Source organism: Pinus tabuliformis, chromosome 7 (genome assembly GCF_031772625.1).
Source record: "Pinus tabuliformis cultivar Carrire ecotype Pingquan chromosome 7, CPIR1, whole genome shotgun sequence".
Taxonomy (NCBI): domain Eukaryota; kingdom Viridiplantae; phylum Streptophyta; class Pinopsida; order Pinales; family Pinaceae; genus Pinus; species Pinus tabuliformis.
In genome coordinates, this window is record NC_142293.1 from 1,606,878,135 (window position 1) to 1,606,898,939 (window position 20,805).

Sequence of the window (20,805 nt, forward strand, 5' to 3'; positions counted from 1 at the left end):
TACTGCAAAATTATTTCTATTGGCCGAATCTTCGACAGGATGTTGGGAAGTACATCCGATCATGTACTGCCTGTGCCATTGCCAAACCGGCCATTAAGAAGCACGTCCTCTATACCCCGTTGCCTACCCCTAGTCGACCTTGGGAATCCATCTCCATGGATTACATGTCAGGCCTTCCTTCCACTAAGCATGGAAATGACTGTGTTTTTGTGGTCGTCGACAGGTTCTCGAAGATGTCCATTATGGTGGCCTGCAAGAAGAATATCACAGCAGAAGCCACTGCTAAACTCTTCTTTGAACGAGTGTGGGTGCACTTTGGGATCCCACAGTCTATCATCTCAGATCGAGACAGTCGGTTTCTCAGCACATTTTGGTCCAGTCTCTGGTCAATGCTGGACACCAAACTCACGAAGTCCACAGCCTTCCATCCTCAAACTGATGGCCAGACAGAGGTTGTCAATAGGATGATTGTGCACATTCTGCGCATGTATAACTCAAAGCATACACGCACATGGGACGAGAGCCTCCCTTATGTTCAGCACAGCTACAACCGAGCTCTTCACAGCTCCACTGGCCATAGCCCTTTTCAGGTGGGTTTGGGATTCCAGCCACTATGCCCCATTGATGTGGCCATGCTACTTGCAGCTACTCACATGAATTCAGCTCATGTCCAGTCCGAAACAGATAAGGCCACCAGCTTCATTGAACGCATCCAACATATTCGCCAGCAGGTCCATCACATTCTTGAGAAATCAAATGCCAAGTACAAGCAGCGACATGATCAACATCGGGTGCCACACAAGTTTCAGGTGGGCGATAAAGTCTGGTTGCATTTGCAAAAGGAACGCCTTACTGGAGCCTATCGAAATTGAGACCACTCCGATATGGTCCTTACACCATTACTAAGGCTATGGGAGACAATGCATTTGAGCTCAGCATTCCCCCATTCCTTGGCCTGCACCCAGTGTTCAATGTGGACCGCCTTCGGCCATACTTTCCACCATTGCTAGACACATCCGACATTGCAGAACAGCTCAAACCCACAGAATTAAATCCAGATTGCATGGAACAAGCTGCAACTGATCGGATCATGGACACACAGATCAAGAACACTCGCCAACAGAATATCCAACTGTATCGAGTTGTCAAAGCAGGCCAACTCCTTCAGCAGGGCAAGTGGCTCACCAGGGAACAAGTTCAGCAGAAGTTTCCTCATCTCATGGAGGAGCTCAATGCAATGGGGACCATTGCTTCCTAAGGGGGGAGGAATGATCCAGGTGGATATTGGTGGCCACCTGCCAAGTCCACCTGGACCCCCACCATTGCCTTTCTCAGCATTTTCAGTTTCCTTAATTGTAGCACAACTTACTATTTTTAGCAGTTTTTTGGGTCCTGAACTTTCGGAGCCGTTTTGAGGTTCTAATGAGCTATTGTACGCGTCAAATGGAGATCATATGCCAAAGTTACGACCCCGGGAAGTTGATGTACCAACTTACCCCCAAACGGGGCCCACAGTTTGGTGTTTCATCTCCTAGGGTTAGGTTTTGGAATGTTAAGGGTTTTCCATTGTTTCTCAACAATAATGGGCCTTCGAGCCTCATTGTAACACAGTTCAGAGGCATGTAGCCATCACATCTCTTCTCAGAGATAAGCCACCATCGCCCTAGCTAGTTTGTTTCCATTTCTGGTTGTAAGCATATTTCAGTATTTTCCATTAATGAAATGAAGTATTATTTCCGCTGCATCTTTGTGTATCTGGTTATCTCTGTAATTTGTTGCGTTCCTGTTTAAATCCGGATCATTCAATTCTATTATCTACTTTATGTGAAGAACACTCTTGGGGGCTATTTCATAGAGGAAGTTGAAGAAGTTTTTCTTTTTAATAGGAAGATATCTATGGCTCGACCATTCAATGGGCAATACTCCATTGAAGTGAAAGATCCTCTAGTACACAACACCTTCAGCATACATGAACTAGGGTTTCAAAATAATTAAAATGCTATCAGTTTTCAGTAGATGATATTGGCTCTTGAAAATCAACCACCATGATTCAATTGCGACACTTGTGCTTTTCGACATTTAACAGGGAGGGGGTTCGCAATAGTCATTTTCCCAAAACCACTATGTTATACATGGCATACTTTTGTGAATTGTGGGGCACCCCCCCTGTGAAAAAAGGCTTACAACTATCTTCCCCCTGCAAATCCGCTAATGGGTCCAACATGACAACATAAAGACTAATTTTTCTAGACGATGTAACGGGTGGCTATTTCGCTATCATGGTTTTACTATAGGAGTCTATATTGAAGACAGTAAAATCATTCACTTTACTTGAGGAAGTGATGAAAAGGTGGAAACTAACATTTTTATCGGTTTAATTTCATTAAGCACAAGGCATTCTAACAATACTTGTGCATGGGAGATATGTGATGGGGATGAGATTTTGGGGTGACCCAAAGTCCCATTTCCCCAATAAATCACTCTTGAGGCCTGTGGGTTATGGGCCCACGAAGCCTTTCAGAAATGCTTCTCACGATTTCACTTGCCTTATGGGCCAATGAGTCATTCATATTTTCAAGAAGCTGTAGCAGATTCTTGGGAAGCTCCAGACCCTCCTTCGCACAAACCAGGTAGCCTCTCTTCGTTATTGGTCCACACACTCTTCCGCTGCGGATTCTTGCTCTACCATGACCAGCCAATCCTCGGCCACGCCATTGGTGCATCAACCTTTGGACCTTTGTCATCCTCTTCTGGTTCTGATTCAAACACGTTATGCTCGAGTCTCTCCCCCTTGTCATCCTCATCGAAAGGAGGCTTAGATTCCTCAGCAACATCTTTCTTTTGCGCAGATTTATTCATAGCGGTTGGCTCCTCATCAGCATCGCGACTGCTCAATCTCTTCCACCAGTCGCCACTACCACATGGGCCCTCGGAACCATGTGACCGCTCTCCCTCACAGCTTATATGAAACCTAGCAACATCCTCCCTCTTGGAACTGCAACCCATCGAAAAGCTGCTCGATCTATGAACCCTCTAAGCCGAATGTAATCTCTGGGGAGACAGCTTTGCAGAATCACTTCCATCTTGCTTGCTCACCTTTACTCTTGCATAGAATCTCTGCTCCGCTGGATCGAAGCTGTTGTTATTGCTGTCACCTGAGTGAGATGTTTCTCTTTGGCTATTTGATAAGAACACCATGGCTCCAGAAAATAAAACAAAACGCTGGCAAACAATACATAGACACAAGTTCACATAAAATGCATTTTTATTATGTACAAACTCAATTACAGTTTAAGGCATCTTAGCCTTAATCAAGAATTCTCTAGCAACTACATTTTACTCCCTCTCACATGCACAGATTTTTTGCTGTTTACTTGATGCACTAATGAATTCTTAATATCTTCTTATACACACATTCAGTTTTAACTGAAATTTGTTCATTAACTGAATTCGGTTCATGGTTGGCCTGGTTGTCCATGTGGTTGTCCACGTGTCTTCTTTCTCTAACTTTTTTTCCACTAAGGTGCCCAGATGCTCCTACATCAATATGCTACTATAAAAAAGACAAAAATGGAGTAATTTTTTCATGCCTTAATTGTTTCCTTGATGGAGGAGCGTTGTACCATTTTGAATATGTTGTCAATCCTACCTTATTTCTTGCAAAAGTTCAAGGCAAAACTTGCATACTCACTAATGAAGATATATATTTCTAGAAGTAGATATGAATGACTGAGATGGTGGAGAAAACAATATTATTTCAAATATCTTGTCTTTGAATTTTGATGCAAATAACACTTTATTAAATAACCCTCACATTCTAGCAAAATCACTCTTTTGTGAGACTAAGATTCTTATTTGCAAGGTCGAAAAATTCTACAAAAAGATCAAGCCATTATTTCACCCCTAATTTGGCATCATTTATGGAATTGAAGAGGGAGTTGGAAAATAGAAAATATGTTTTGGGATGCTCTTTTAACATGAATTTTACAGTTGGTAAGAACAAATCACTGCTCATTCAACTTGATACTCTATAGCATTGTGATAACCCATGAATATTTTGACTACGTTACAATTTTGTATTAAAGGAATGATTGACATCTTGTTTAAATTGATTGTATTTTAAACAAGGGGAATCAATGTTTTTTTTCATCTTTCATCCTGAGAATACTTATTTTGGGCACAAGATTAGTTGCATAGGGATGGAAAATGTAAAGTTACATTGTACAATAATGTAGTAGAATTTGGTGATCATGGTACGACAAGTCATGATGCGGATCATTTCATTTCCCTTGAAGATAATTATGGGTGATTAGTTTCAACGTGGAACATGTATTTGTGAATATCCCAAGCATAAATGTTACAGTGTATAATCAACAACAATACAACATAAGGCCTTCAATTTGCAAATTTAAAAATTCAATATGATTGTTAAGCTCTTGTGAAAACTGTGGTCAAACTTATTTAACTTGAAGTTGACAAAGGCACATTCTTTACCCTCTCTTGGAGTAGTAGTTTTGTTTTCTATTAATTATCATAAGAACATTCTTATTTTCAAATCGAATACAATACATAATGATATAAATTTGAATGAGAGAACTAGTGCGCACATTAGAAAAGTGGCATAACATCCAAGTCAAAGGGAATACAGATAAAAACTCCAGTTTTGAAGGGATTAACATGAGATTTCATTTACTATTTTTGGCAAAGGAAAAATTATCAGTTCAAGATTCAAATGAGGAGACTCAGTACTCATTCAACTAATTTCTAGATATCAAGGCACAATACTTACAAATAGTTCCAAGCCTCTGAAAGGCTATCGAGAGAGTGCTTTTATTTTTAGTATATTGTTTAGGATTTTATTCCAGAAATATTGTAACAGTTTAGAAGAAGCTTATTCTATATATTCCATCATTTTTAATAAAAAAAGGTTGACTTTTGATGCCAGAACTTTTCCATTTTTGTAAATAATTTTATTACAAGAATTTAATTAAAGTATTCTAGCTCTAGTTCATGAAAAAAATTGTTTTTCCTCTATATGTTTTTCCAGTGCTTTCATACTTTATTTTTTCATATGTTCAAGGTAACATAGGAGCTAGGGAAAGGCTAGGTTAGAGAATCGACCTCCCTGCCAGCCCACTGCAAAGTTATTATCATTAGAAAGATTAGCTTATTCAACATGTTGTTTGAAATAATCTCCTCTGCATATTTTATTGTCGCCTTCTGTCATCTCTGGAATGTATATTTGTTTGTTTGTGAAAGTATTCTACACGCATCTACATATTTGATTGATTAATTATTCAATATGATTAGTTAATTATCTGATTTCTCTTATTTTCCTCCACCAAACTTTTTAAGCTATATTTACTGTCGGAATTAGACGTTGAGACTTTGATCAAGTTTCAACAAGAGAAAGATTTATTTATGAGCAGAAATTGGATACTCATAAGTAACTACCCACAACAAATAATAGATATTCTATTTACAATTTCATACTTTGATTAAATAAATTTTGAAGATGTATTACTCTTTTGTATTTTTGTATATATTGTATCTAAGATGTGAATGAATATTATTAAGAAATATTTTCTATTTTTGTATTTTGTTAGCTTTCTACAAAATTCCAACTTTGACTGAATAAATTTGCGATATGTCCTCCTCTTTTGTATCTTGTTAGATATTTTATCTAACATGTGAACGACTCTTATTAAGAAATGCTTTTTCTTTGTGCTACGTTGGTTTTGGTTTTAGGAAAAGTGCTGACGAGAGAATGTCACCTGAGACATTGAAGTTTTTGTTGGTTTTCCAAGAAAGCCAACCGGAGTTGACGTTGATATTCACACATAAATTGGTATAAATAAGCCTTATGCAATATGATACTTTAAATTTAAGAAGCGGATACATAATGAGCTAATAATATTTAGCTAATGATTTTGATTTTTACCTAACGAGCTAATAATATTTGATGAAAGAGAATATTATTGCACAAAACTACATCATCTGACAAAAATGATATGAAATAATTAAACAGATTTTAAACTTGAAATAAAAAATAACATATTTAATTTAAAAATCATTCATTTCACCACTTTTTAAACCCAGGTTAACATCTTCCTGTCCGTTGCAGTGAGGAAGTTATAGCGGTGGCAAACATCAAATTATTTTATTTATTTTTTAAGAGCTCGCTAGAGACCAAACATCACTTGAAATTTAGCAGGCATACAGATAAGTTGGCGGTGTTTTAGCAGTTTGCGGTGTTAAACTAAAGTACGTAGATACTTTCAGATAGGTCCCTGGTAAAATATTACTCTGATTGATTACCTTGAGAGAGATCCCTGGTCAAATATTACTGTGATCATAGGCATTTACATAGAATGATTTATTCTAATATTCTTGGGTCAAATATTAAGATGACATTGTAGAGATTTATGACAGTTTGATGTTATATGTTCATAGAAAATGAAAAGAAAGAATTATAATTATAATCATATAGTTAACTAATTAATTTTTGAGAGAGTGATTTTGTATTTTTTTTAGTGTGGCTCCGTAGAATTTTAAATAAATTATTTTATAATTTGATTGATTTATAAATGATTTATAAATTATTCGGAAGTTCTAAGATATATGGAAAACCTTTTTTATTATAAATATCTTATTTATTATTTATTTGATTAGAAATGAATTTATATTATTTCTAATATATAAAAGAAGAACAATGAAGTTAGTGTTTATAATGAAACTAGTGCTTACTTTGAAGGTATAATTTCATTTTTAACTTTTTAAATCAAGCCTAGAATTAGGGTTTTCATTTACACATTTACATAAAGACTTTCATCATCATAAGATAAGAGTTTAAAAACTTTCATCATGATAGGATACTAGTTTAACATTATAATTGTGATATAATTTCACATTCTAATACTTAATATACATTTTCAACTTGGGTATGGAGGTATGCATTCACTCTTCCACTCCTCATATCCACCACTCTTCCACTCCTCACATCCACCTCCCATAGGAAGATAGGGAGGAAGGTAAGGAGGTGTCATGTAAGAGTGATTGTTTCTATCTTCACTATTAACTATGTAAATAACATAGGTATTTAAAAATAACATAAGTATATAAATATTAAAATAAATTCAAATTTCTTGAATATATCAACTACATTTATATTTATTATCATATTAGAGTTTAATATTTAAAGATACACATTTAAAGTTTAATATTTAAAGATACACATGGCGTTAGGATTATTCATTATGGGAAAGAGTTCTTCCTATCTATGTATAACAAATTGACTAAAATTGATATTTACATCGAAAATATCTATAAAGCAGTTGTCTATAACGCGACTTTTTGAAAGCTTTTCTGGCGGGTTTTTTCGGTCGAAATCCGGCAGGAATTTATTGGAATCGCAAATTTGATAGCTAGTTTCTGCACAATGAAAGCGTCCCAAGGATTTTCGAGGGTGCTGAATCCAAATATGCAGTTAAAAAACCATTTTAACTGCAAGAAATCAAGATTTAACCTCAATTTCTTCCGCCGGATTCCGTCACCGGAATCTCCAAAAAATCACATTATAGACAACTCCATCTATAAATACCTGCGCATCCTATAATCGATCCACAATTCAAGCCCTTCTCGGTAGTCTTCCCTTTGTTAACGGAATATGGAATTAGGGCAATCAGTTTCAGTTGATGAGCAGCGCCCCCGCCATGCCCTGTTGTTTCCATTTCCCTTGCAGGGCCACATAAAGCCTTTCATGAACTTGGCCAAAGTTTTGTCCTCACGCGGTTTTTATATCACTTTTGTGAATACGGAATTTGTTGAGGAGGGCCTGGCAGAGACTGGTGGGCATATGACCGACGATTCTTCGATGAATATAAGATTCGAAACAGTGCCCGACGGCCTGCCTGCCCAACACGGCCGTACTCCTGATATTACCGACGTGGCCAAATCCATGGAACATAACGCTCATATTCACTTGCGCCAGTTAATGAAGAAGCTCCAGAATCGTCCCGACATTCCTCCGGTCAGCTTTATAGTGTCGGATGGGGTTTTATCGAAGTTGCAAAATATTGTCAACAATTATGGTGTTCCGAGAAGGATATCTTCCCCTCAAAGGTAGCTTCATGCTTTATTTCATGTCTATATACCTGTGCTTATATATATAGATATGTTATTCATTAAGGATATATTCGTGTCCACACACAGGAAGGATCTTCCTCTCAAAGGTCCCCTTCATTTCTTCATGCCTCAACTCATAGAAGAAGGATATCTTCCCCTCAAGGGTAGCTTCATGCTTTATTTCATGTCTATATGTCTGTGCTCATATATATTATTCTTGAAGGATATATATCCGTGTCCTCACATAGGAAGGATCTTCCGCTAAAAGGTCATGGGTGATTTTTATACCTATAGTAAATTGTCATCATCAAAGTAGCATGGAGAAAAGGCACCCAGTATGGAGTAAAGGTAACGATTTGTTCATTTTGCCAGTTACGTTAACACGAAAATCTGCAATCCAAATAAACATAGAGTAAAAAAATAAAACGCAAGTGAGAATATTTGATCGTTCTCATCGGTAAAGCATAACCCTTTTTCATCCTACAACCAGTTGGCCAATGAGTTGCCTAATTTAAGTTTTGCGGGTGTTTGAAGACTGATCTGTGATGTGGGTTTAATAGATAAATGAAGATGGTGTGGGTTTGATAATAGATAAATCAACGTGGACATTTTTTTTATATATAATTTTAATTAATTTTATTTGAAGTTGTGGAGGATTTGTTATAGTTATAAGTTTGAATCGTCTAGTTTTTATAATTTAAATGTTTTATGTTTTTTTAAAATATTTAATTTATTAAAATATTTAATTTTTTTTTGGTAAGTTTGGTTGTATTTTTTTATTTATTTGTACGTTTCAAATCATCAAGTAAGTTACAATTATAAAAAAATGTTTGGGAAATTTGGTCACTAAATGGCATGGTATGTCATTCAAAACTTAAACAGTCTGAGTTTATCTATCATAGCCTTACAAGCCTTAACGTCTAGAAACCATGTACATACCATATAGCTACTAATGGAAATTTGAATCAACATATACATCATAAAACAAAATCAAAATTGATATCATACATTGTAATTTAGCGATCTATTCATTAAATGACTCCATTGGAGCGGGGTCTTTTGTGCTTGAGCCTGGCACTTCAAATTGAGGTTGACAAGGAATGTGATGCTCAATTTCACCAAGGCGAGCATTCTGCTGTTGGATTTGAATTTGGATGAACTAAAGTTCTTTTTGAATGACCTAAAGGCTGGGGATGGAATTTGCAGAAATAGCTGGAGAGGACATAATGGCTTTGGCGATGATGCTCTTCATAAGACATAAGAGATCAACTGATTGGTTGTACAAAGTAAGATGGTCGTGATTATGACAAAGATCTGGAATCAACCCACTGCAATCATCCTCTGTCAGGACCTCAATTTCCACCTTTTGGTTCAATTCTTCCTCCCAAGATGAAATGAATTGCTTCACTTGGGCCAGAGTCCCATGATTATAGGCCTAGATAGTTCCCTGTAAAATTTGGGCATCAAATTTTATTCCTCGCTGTCTTGGAGGCTTTCTTGAAGTTGATCCCTACTATTTCCTTTACTAGCCTAAGAATTCCTCCACATCTAGAGGCCCCAACAACCAGATAAGACTTGACCATAGTGAAAGAGGATAGACAACCCTTCTTCCAGTTCCTCGACCCAACCTGTAGCGCAGAGGATGGAGAGAGAAATTGTTTATGCAAACCTAGTGCAACAATATGACATGAAAGCAACATGCGATTCACATTAAGCCTAAGCCTAAGAAGAGGACTGTAAAATTGGAACGACGCCTTCCTGCGCTGCACCACACCAAACAACGATAGCCCGAACCCATATACGGAGGAAAGCATGAAATTTCCAAGAGTGAAAGATCTCCACAGAGAATTAATAACTGCCCCCCTTCTCACATTCACTCGGATGGTATCACAATATTCACAGACACGGCTCGGCAAAGCTACCCTTGCTCTTCCCTTTCACAGGGTTGGCCATGTTATATTACCCCCAAACACATATAACCCGCATAAGAATACATATTACATAAAACCCAAAACATACGAAACAATCCCATATGAGATAATAGAGTGTCGTAAAAAACTAAAATCATCGTAATGTGAACGAGAGTGCCATTATAGACAGTCACAAAAACTTTCCAATCCACCAGTAAGCCTTCTCCCCTCCTTATGCAAGGCACATAGAAAATGGTTGTCCCCAACCTAGGGAAAAGGATAAGGATAAGGATATACCAGGCCGAGTTCACCATTCGCGTCTGCTTGCAAAGACCAGCCATAACTGAAGTTCCTCCCCGCAGTCCAGACTCCTCTAAGCCGAGCACAATTATCTGAGACCACTGAATACTAGAACAGTAAATACCATTGAGACAGTGACTTTCAATCCAAACCAAATACCAGACAAATGGGTTCATGAATACCCAACTCTCACCACCTTGTATGTTAAATCGCTGCTAGACCTCACTTCGTTATTCTGCTAAAGGTTACGGTCATCCCTTCCCTTAAGGTGACAAATTATGTGAGGGCATGGGTGATGTCTTTCATAAATGTGATTAAACATGTCAACAATCCCTAGACGGATCGTTAGGTGGCTCACACCCCAATCGAGGATATTTAAAATAAATTTTGAAATAACTAAAAATCATAATTTAACTAAAAATTATATATTTAAGACAATTAGATTTCATCATATTAAAGTAAAAAAGATAAAAATTCTTAATCATATTTAATAGAGCTTGACAACAGAAGATGAATATTTGACACTTGAGAAGATGAAGATTCTAGAACATATTTAGAAGAACTTATTTGATAATGGATGTACTTTTCTTTTCGTATAATTTTTTTTCAACTTAAATTATATAGATAGATGTATATATATATGAAACTTACCAATGTAAAAGTAAAGTAAGGAAAAAAGTACTTAATTTTAGTAATTTATTTATATAATTGATTATGAAAGTGTAGATAAAAATAATAGAAAATATGAGGAAATCTATTTAGTGAGGAGAATAATTTGTTTTTAATAATTTTATTATGTTTTTATATAAACGTATTCAAATATAACTATTTTTCCTGTACTTAATTTTTGTATGGATATATTCTCTAATTTTTTAATTATTTTTTTTCAAAATTTTATAATAACCTTTTGGAATTATAGATTTTAAGTTAGGTATGTTATACGATTTGAATGGGATAAATTTTATTTTCAAATATTTCATGATTAGTTATATTTACATGAGTATGTCTCATAGATGTACTATACTTGCTGGTTGATTATATGAGTAATCATAATATATTTTTTTATAATCACTTTTCTCACAAAAACATGAGGTGATAATTTTTTCATATTTCAAAATTTTCAAAATAAATAAATAAATTTTATAATTTAAATAGAAAAATAAAAAATAGTTAGGTACAACATTTTATTTAATTAAAATGAGGATAGAAATAAAATTTATTAATACAAGTAAAAACATAAAATAGATATTAAAATTAAATAGAAAAGTATTTTTGTATTTTTTCTTTTTTTACTATCATTAGAGGTTAAGTAAAAGTTAAGGTATGGATTTAACCTTTACTAAATATTTAAGAATATTCTTAGTAGTACTTGTTAGGATATTCCGACACATAGGATATAGTTAAGTTCAACTTGGTCTAGTATAGAGTTAGGTAAAGTGTGTTTCTTTACCGTTGTACATTTTGTAACTTACAATCCGACGGTCACGATATGTAGTGATCCGACGGTTCACTCTCTCCTCGGTATTACCGACACTTGATCCGTGGCTTGACACCCGATTGGTCCATGAGTTCTATTTAAAGCGCATGGAGGGTCATTGTTCGGGTAATCCGTGCATGAGAGAAGCTTATGTAAATTTTCATTCTTTGATTAATAAATTGCCTGTAGTAGCCACGTTGGCGCAGGCCGTGGACTGTTTCCCTCTTTGAGGGTTTTAACCACGTCAAAAATACTGGTGTATTGATCTGTGATCTGGTTGTGAGCGGTGTCCTTTTGGTGTTCTTTCTGAGGAACTTACCCTATAAATTCCTACATGGTATCAGAGCTATTTGAGGGCCGCGTCCGTTGGTGATCCAAATCTGAAGCCGGTAGAACTGCATGCGGCTGCCGTTTCCTACATCTGCTGTTTCTGACTGCTTTCGGGCCGAGAGGACTACTCTGTTGTGTTCGGAGCATCTGTTCCAGTGAGGAACCCCTTTCGTTTCACGCGAAAAGGTTTCCGGTAGCCCTATCTGCGTCATTTTTAAGATCTGGAGGTATACAATCTTTATTTGCAGTTTACTGTTATTTTCTCTCTGCTTATTTCGATTTCGATTTATTTAGTTTTTTTTTAACCGGATCTATACCTTTCATTTCTGCGTATGCTCTTTGCCCTGCGACTCTGTGCGATCTGGGCAAATCAGAAACAGAAAGGAAGGATTTTTCTCATGCGTATGCTCTTTTCCCTGCACCTTAGTGTGATCTCGGAAAATCAGAAACATTGAGAAAAATATTTAGTTTTTCGGCTAGAGCTAATTTTGAGCCGCAAGGTTCATTTTTTTAAATATCTAGTTTTTTGGCTAAAGCTAACTTCGAGCCATAAGGTTCGTTTTCTTTGCATGTCCGTGTTGGGTTTTGTGTTTTGTGTTTTGTAGGGAAAAAGAGCTTTCTCAAGGCAAGCACGCAAACCAAGGCCCCCCCCTCTCTCTCTCTCTCTCTCTCAAATTTTTTGTATAGATCAATTGGTTCAAAGCTATTTTAAGAGAGTAGAGGTCTTGGGTTCAAGTCTCCATTTTGTGGGGGCGGATTTTTTCATTTCCGCACATTCGCGCACTTTTCCGGCAACTTCAACAATTTTTTTTCAAAAAGCCATAACTTCTTCATCCGGAAGCCTTTTTCAGAGCCGTTTTTTTAAAAACCGCCTAATTTTTCGAGATCTATCCATTGGAACACTTACTTTCAGCATCTTCAGCTTCAGTTTTTTTTTAAAATGGAAAGTCCATGCCAAGTCATTCTTGACAGCACTAACTACTTCTAATGGATATCCTACATGAAGCATTGGAACAACTCACTAAAGTTTTTGGGATTAAAAATGAAATTAGAGCCCATCAACTTGAAAATGAGTTGCTTACATTGGATCCTAATAATTTTTCTTGCATTGAAGATTTCTTGTCCAAATTCAAGACCCTTAGATATCTCTTGGAAGGTGTTAAGGTTAAGAAAGAAGATAGTAACCTTATTTATTCCATCCTTACTAAGTTGGGACCAACCTACTCTGTATTTGTTTCCACCTTCCATTCTACAAGGGAAGATTTCATTTGTCAGGGAAAAGACTACAAGGCCCCTTCCTTTGACTCTTTTTGTGATTCTTTAATAAGAGAACAAGAAAAACTCTTACACCTTGGTCTTCTTAATCTTGGAAACTCTTCCAAGAAAGCGTTAGCCGCCCATCAGCAACCAAATTCAAAGAATCCTAAGAAGTCATTTCCTAAAAAGAATGGTCCTAAACCAAACAAGGGTCCTAAGCAAACTCAGCCTCAAAATGAAAGATCATTTCAGCAAAATGATAGGACCAATAAAAAGAAATGGAAGAAGACTGATAGACATTGTAACTTTTGTAATCGAGATGGCCACTTAGAATCTAAATGCTTTAAGAAGATGGAAGCCTTGGAAGCCGCAATGAAGAAACATAACATCCATGTGGAGCATTCTTCAACTTCAACTTCAACTTCATCTTGAGGAATGGCACTTTCTGCATGTCGTTGTCAATCATCTCAGTCTGGTTATGCATTAAATGTATCTTCTTCTTCTCATTCTCATGAGTGGCTCATTGATTCTGGAGCCTCTTATCACATGGCCAAAAACCAAGCCATGTTTTCTTCTTTAAATGATTGTAACACCAAAAATATATATGTTGGTGATGATAGATCTCTTAATGTTGTAGGGACTGGAACTGTTCATCTAGACAATGGTCAGTTTAATGATGTATTATGTGTTCCAACCTTATCCTGCAACCTTCTATCTGTATATCAGATAACTCATTCAGGTGAAGGTAAAATTGTTGAATTTTCACCTCATGATGTTGTAATCAAGGATCTAAAAGATCCTAAACAGATTCTAGCTACTGGTCTTGCTGATGATTCCACAAGGTTGTATAAGTTTCACAACTTTGGGTCATCAAATCTTCCCTCAGTATTTGTTGCTCATAATGATGAAGTGAGCAAACTTTGGCATGAGCGATTTGGTCACTTAAACTATCGCTCCCTTCAGCATCTATGTAAAGAAAATATGGTGACAGGTCTTCCTATGGTATCTTGCAGAGATGGTGTTTGTTCCGGATGTGTACTCGGAAAAAATCATCGGGACAGTTTTGAAAAACGTGCCTCTTGGCACGCCTCAGCCCCTTTACAGCTTGTGCACAGTGATTTATGTGGTCCACTTCCTGTTGCTTCATTCTCTGGCTGCAAGTATTTCTTGACTTTCATTGATGATTTCTCCAGACGCACTTGGGTATACTTCTTAAAACTCAATAGCGAAGTATTTAACACTTTTTTGGCCTTCAAAGCCTTTGTTGAAAAACAATCTGGACATCAAATTCTTAAGCTAAGAACTGATAATGGTGGAGAATATGTTAAAAACACATTCATCAACTTTTGCACCGAAAATGGAATTCAGATGCAACATACTGTTCCATACACTCCACAACAAAATGGTGTAGCTGAAAGGAAAAATCGCACCTTAAAGGAAATGGCTAATTGTATGCTGCAATCTAAAGGACTTAGTCTTAGTTTTTGGGCCAAAGCAATTAATTGTGCAAATTATATAATAAATCGCACTCCTACTAAGGTTCTAAAGAATATCACTCCAGAAGAAGCTTGGAGTTCCATTAAACCAGATGTAAGTCACTTTCGTGTTTTTGGAAGTGAAGCATGGGCCCATATTCCAGATGAAAAGCATAAAGCTTTAGAACCTAAGAGTGAGAAATGTACTTTTGTTGGATATTCTGAAGATGTAAAAGGTTATAGACTTATTCCATTTAAGTCCAAAAATGTTATCATTAGAAGAGATGTAAAATTTGATGAAAATAAATCGGCCTGCGAGCCTAGTCCGGCGGATGTGCCACCTCTTCCTATCTCTTCTACTTTTGAAAACATTTCTTCTTCAGATGATGAAAGTGAGGATGAAAATCCTCCCCCACCTTCTCAGGATCCTCAACTTCCAAGATGGGTCCGTGCTACTCGGGATGCAGCAAGTGATCTTGCCGGTGATCCTACAGATCAGCGACGTACACATTCTCAGTTTGAAAGAGCCTCTTCTTTACTGGCTCAAGCTCCAGTAAATCATGATCCTGACACTTTTGCAGAAGCTTCAGGCCATCCACATTGGGAAGCAGCTATGAATGAAGAATATCATTCATTGTTGACAAATGATACATGGGATCTTGTTCCTCTACCAAAGGGACGCAAACTTGTTAGATGTAAATGGGTTTACAGAACCAAGTATGGACCAGATGGAAAAGTTGATAAACATAAAGCTCGTCTTGTTGCTAAGGGCTTTTCACAGGTTGAAGGCATTGACTACACTGAAACCTTCTCCCCTGTTGCCAAAATGAACTCTATCTGCCTTGTTCTTTCCCTTGCTGCCTCTTTAAAATGGGAATTCCATCAGATGGATGTTAAATCTGCCTTCTTGCATGGGGACTTGCATGAAGAAATCTATATCGAACAACCCATTGGCTTCATCCAAACAGACTCCAGCCTTGTATGTCAACTTAAGAAATCTCTTTATGGTCTCAAGCAAGCTCCTCGGGCTTGGTATGCCAAAATGGATAGCTTTCTTTTAGAATCTGGTTTTTCTAGGTGTTATTATGGCAATACTGTCTACACCAAGAAAGTGGGCAACTCTCTTATCATCCTTGTTCTTTATGTTGATGATCTTATTCTTACTGGTAGTGATCCCAACCTTATAAACCATGTGAAGTCCAGCCTTAAAAAGAAATTTGAAATGACAGACTTAGGACACTTACACTATTTTCTCGGTCTTCAAGTCTTGCAATCCAAGGAGGGTATTTCCCTTTCCCAGTCCAAGTATGCTTGTGATATTCTTCGTCATTTTCACATGGAAGACTGTAAGCCAACCCCTTCTCCCTTTCAGTGTGGAGTCAAACTTTCAGTCTCTTGTACTTCTCATGAAGTTGATGCTACCTTATACCGTCAACTTCTAGGAAAACTCTTGTATTTAACCCATACTCGTCCTGACCTTTCCTTTGCTGTTGGCCTTGTTGCTCGTTTTATGCAAAACCCCCGTGAAAGTCATTGGAAAGCAACCAAAAGAATACTTCGTTATGTTCGAGGTACAGTACAGTTTGGGATTCATTACAGTGCCAAAGCAGCTCCTCTATTAGTTGGTTTCACTGATTCTGATTGGGCTGGTGACCCTGATGATCGGAAGTCTACTGCCGGTTATGTCTTCACTCTTGGTTCAGGACCTATTACATGGGCTTGTAAGAAACAGGCTGCCATTTCTCTTTCGTCAGTAGAAGTAGAGTATCGTGGTGCCGTGGAAGCTAGTAAGGAAGCCTTGTGGCTTCGTCAGATCCTATCAGAGTTTGGCTTTGAGCAGCAGCATCCAACCACACTTTGGTGTGATAGTCAAAGTGCCATTCAGCTATGCAAAGATCCAGTCCAGCATCAGCGCAACAAACACATTGAACTACACATGCACTTCATCAGAAAGCTCATTCATGACCATGTTCTTGAAGTGCAATATTGTTCAACAGATGATCAGGTTGCAGACATCTTCACAAAGGCTCTCACAGAGGCGAAGTTCACTAAACTTCGATATATGCTTGGAGTTCAGGAAGTTGTCACTAAGGGGGGATAGGCTCTAGTGCCTCCTTCCTTCTCCTATTGTGTCATATTTGTAAATCCTTCAATCCTATCCCAAGTTATTTTTAAGGGGGGATGTTAGGATATTCCGACACATAGGATATAGTTAAGTTCAACTTGGTCTAGTATAGACTTAGGTAAAGTGTGTTTCTTTACCGTTGTACATTTTGTAACTTACAATCTGACGGTCACGATATGTAGTGATCCGACGGTTCACTCTCTCCTCGGTATTACCGACACTTGATCTGTGGCTTGACACCCGATTGGTCCATGAGTTCTATTTAAAGCGCATGGAGGGTCATTGTTCGGGTAATCCGTGCATGAGAGAAGCTTATGTAAATTTTCATTCTTTGATTAATAAATTTCCTGTAGTAGCCACGTTGGCGCAGGTCGTGCACTGTTTCCCTCTTTGAGGGTTTTAACCACGTCAAAAATACTGGTGTATTGATCTGTGATCTGGTTGTGAGCGGTGTCCTTTTGGTGTTCTTTCTGAGGAACTTACCCTGTAAATTCCTACAGTACTTACAAAAGTATTTATGTTCTTTCTAGCTTTTTAATAGAATTGATTAATTAAAAAAGAATAATCATATAAACATGAGTCATGGTTTTTTTGGGCATGCAGTAATAGTAAACTATGGTATTGGTCCATGGTATTACAACAACCTCTAATTAAATCTCCATAACGAATCTAAATGTAAATTTTAATGGTTAAAAATCTTGTTAATTTTTTCTCAATATATAGATTTAATTCATATATTAATCTTTTTTGTAATTAATTATAACAATAATAATTTAAAATATATTATAATTTAGTTTATTTTTTTATATTTTTAAAAATTATGATAAAGTGAAATATATTAGGACATTAATGTTTTGTTATTTTTAAGTGTTTAACGACCATTTAATATATCTACTTACATTAACATTAATATATAATAAAAAATTAAAATAATTTTGTTAAACACACATGGACAGTAAAAACAATAGGAAAGATAAATCAGTAAGTTCATATTTTTTATTAACAATAGATATACATTTATAGTACACATATGTGACTCTTGGGATTCAGATCCCAAGGTCTCTTGGACTGCTTTGTCCTTTCAACTTCCACGCTAACCCTTTAGGATTAGGTGTCCAACATTCCCCCCCTTAATCCGAAGGGTTATGTATGAGTCCAAGAAGAGAGCTGTAATACAAAATGTGCAAAAAATGCATGGCAGCACTAGGCTGAATGTGCTCTATGAAATGTTGGTATAAAAAGGGCGGTGGTTTAAGGATGACCACCAACACTGGAACGCTTAGTGCAGTTCCCGGAACTCTTCCAAAACTGGCAAGAAACTGAAGTTTTCTGCTAGAGGAAGTGTTCTCAATCTGTGATGGTTTAAGGATGACCAACAACTCTGGAATGCTTAATGCAATTCCTGGAACTCTTCCAAAACTGGCAAGAAGCTGGAGTCTTCTGCTAGAGGAAGTGTTCTCAATCTGTTCCTGGAATGCTTCCGAAACTGGTAAGAAGCTGAAGTCTTCTGCTAGAGGAAGTCCCAAATTGCCAACTGAAGGCATGTTCAGGCATCTTGTCTCTGGCTACAACTCTGAAACTGGTGTGGCAGGTTGTGGCTCAGGCTCGCTTGATGTGGCTTTGAAGCTTGTAGATGACCATCATTTCCCCCCCTGTCAGGTACAAGGTGAGAAGATGGAGAAAACTCAACTGCAAGATTGTTCAATACTCTGGAACAAGTTCTAACATGTGTTTGGAATATCTTCTTGGCTGTTGATGCCCATTGCCAAGAAGCGATCCATCCAAGATGAATCTTTGTTCTTGCAGGATGTTTGTTTTTGAAGCATCTGTGTGAAGAATGGCTGGTTTTATGACAGTGCTCACATGGATGAAGATCAAAATAGTGATCTTTCAGATGGCCAACTCGGTCACAGTGTTGGCATTTCACGATCTGTTGTTGTTGCTGTTGTTGCTGCTGTGGAAGAGAGGCAGAATCTGGAACAGCTGAAGCTAAACTGTCATGAGGAGCAGGTGAACTGTCATAAATGAATCCAGCACTCTGAAACTGAATGGGCTTTGAGTAGTCTGGAATATGAAAGGACAAGTCCTTGTCATATCCAAGACCAGTTTTGTGCTTGTTGTGGACAAGCTGTTCCCAAGGTCTGATGATGGGCTTGGGAAGTGCAGACTGAACCTCTGCATCTGCATGTAACTTTGCTGCTTTATCTGAATGAACTGTAACATTATTGACTTGCTGTTTATGGGAGTCTGCTTCATTGTTCTGAACAGAAACAGGTTCAGAATGATGACTCCACTGGTGTAATTCTTCCTGCTGTAGCTTTGTTTCAAGCTGCAAAAACTCAATATCTTCTTGTACATTATGCAAACAGGTTCTAATGTCAACAAGAGAAGCTTTGCTTATTCTTACTGTACCATGATCAGAGGAATGTATCAGAGTTTTTAAGAACTCCAATATTTCACCAATTTGAGTCATTTCTTGATATCTTTACTAAACAGAAAAAATATATCTTGATGTAAAAGTTCAGCAAATCTCTCTCAGAAAATTAGCCCAAGAAGAACAAAAGCTTCTTCCTTCCCTTCAAATTTACAAAATCAATAGGTTTTCTCTGTCAAAAACTCTTCACATGGCAGCCAATAGTTTAACCCAGACCACTCTACCGAACAAATGGGTCACTAGAGATAAAGATAAGATCGCGCAGCAATGAGTGGAGTGGAAATAGAGATGGATCCTCTTATTTTCTACACAATTTTACTCTATCAGAGGCGTAGATCTGCGTTTTGAAGGGTCAACATTGACAAAGAATCAGCTTCGCGAATACGTGGAGGATACAAGCTCTATGAGGGAAAACACTTAGCGGCTTTCAGCAATGTCTTCGTCCTTCTCTGAGGGCTTCGACGCCCAAAACTTTCAAGAATTGATGGGCAAAGAAAATTTTGTAGGATGGATTCCAACTGGATCAACAAGAGCAACCGTTGGTGGAAGGCGATTTTCCGATATAACAAATAGTGGTCTTTCCTTTTATTCAAGTCACATTAAGAACCTTGATAATATACATCGAGAGGACTTTGACAAGACACATTTTCAGCAGGAGATAGCTTGCCTTAAGAAGCAACTTACAGAGAAAGAAGCTATTCTTCAATACACAAGACATGAAATGCATAAAGTTCTCCAGTACAAGATGAAAGCATCGCAACAAAACCTGCAACTTGCTCAAACTAATGGCCAGATGTTTGCGGAATTATGCATGATTCGAGGAAAGTTGAAACTGCTTCAACATGACTACAATCAAATGTCTGCAATGTATAAAGTTAAAACAAAAGAGCTTGAGCAAAAAGTGAGCGATTTGTCCAATAGGGTGTCAACGCATGCCATTCAGGACAGACTTATGGTTAATACGCTTCCACGGACGCAGCGCTTTGAGGTCTACCTGTCATATATATATATATATATATATATATATATATATATATATATATATATATATATATATATATATATATATACGCAATACTGAACCGGTCCTTAATTATATTCTACAGCCGATTGTCATATCTCGCTCCTGGATATGGATAAGATAATAGCATTATCCGCATTTACTTCAACCTGTAACCGCAGCTCTATACCCTTCGATTGAAGCATACCACGCTCAGAATGGACTGCTTAAACAGAGACAACACTCGTATATGATGGCCAACGTTGTCTATGCATATCTCGTTGATATATATATATATATATAGTTCTGTAATTGCCCGAGCTTCTTTCATTTGAATCAACAGTCCTCAAGCGATCGCCAACACGCCATTCAA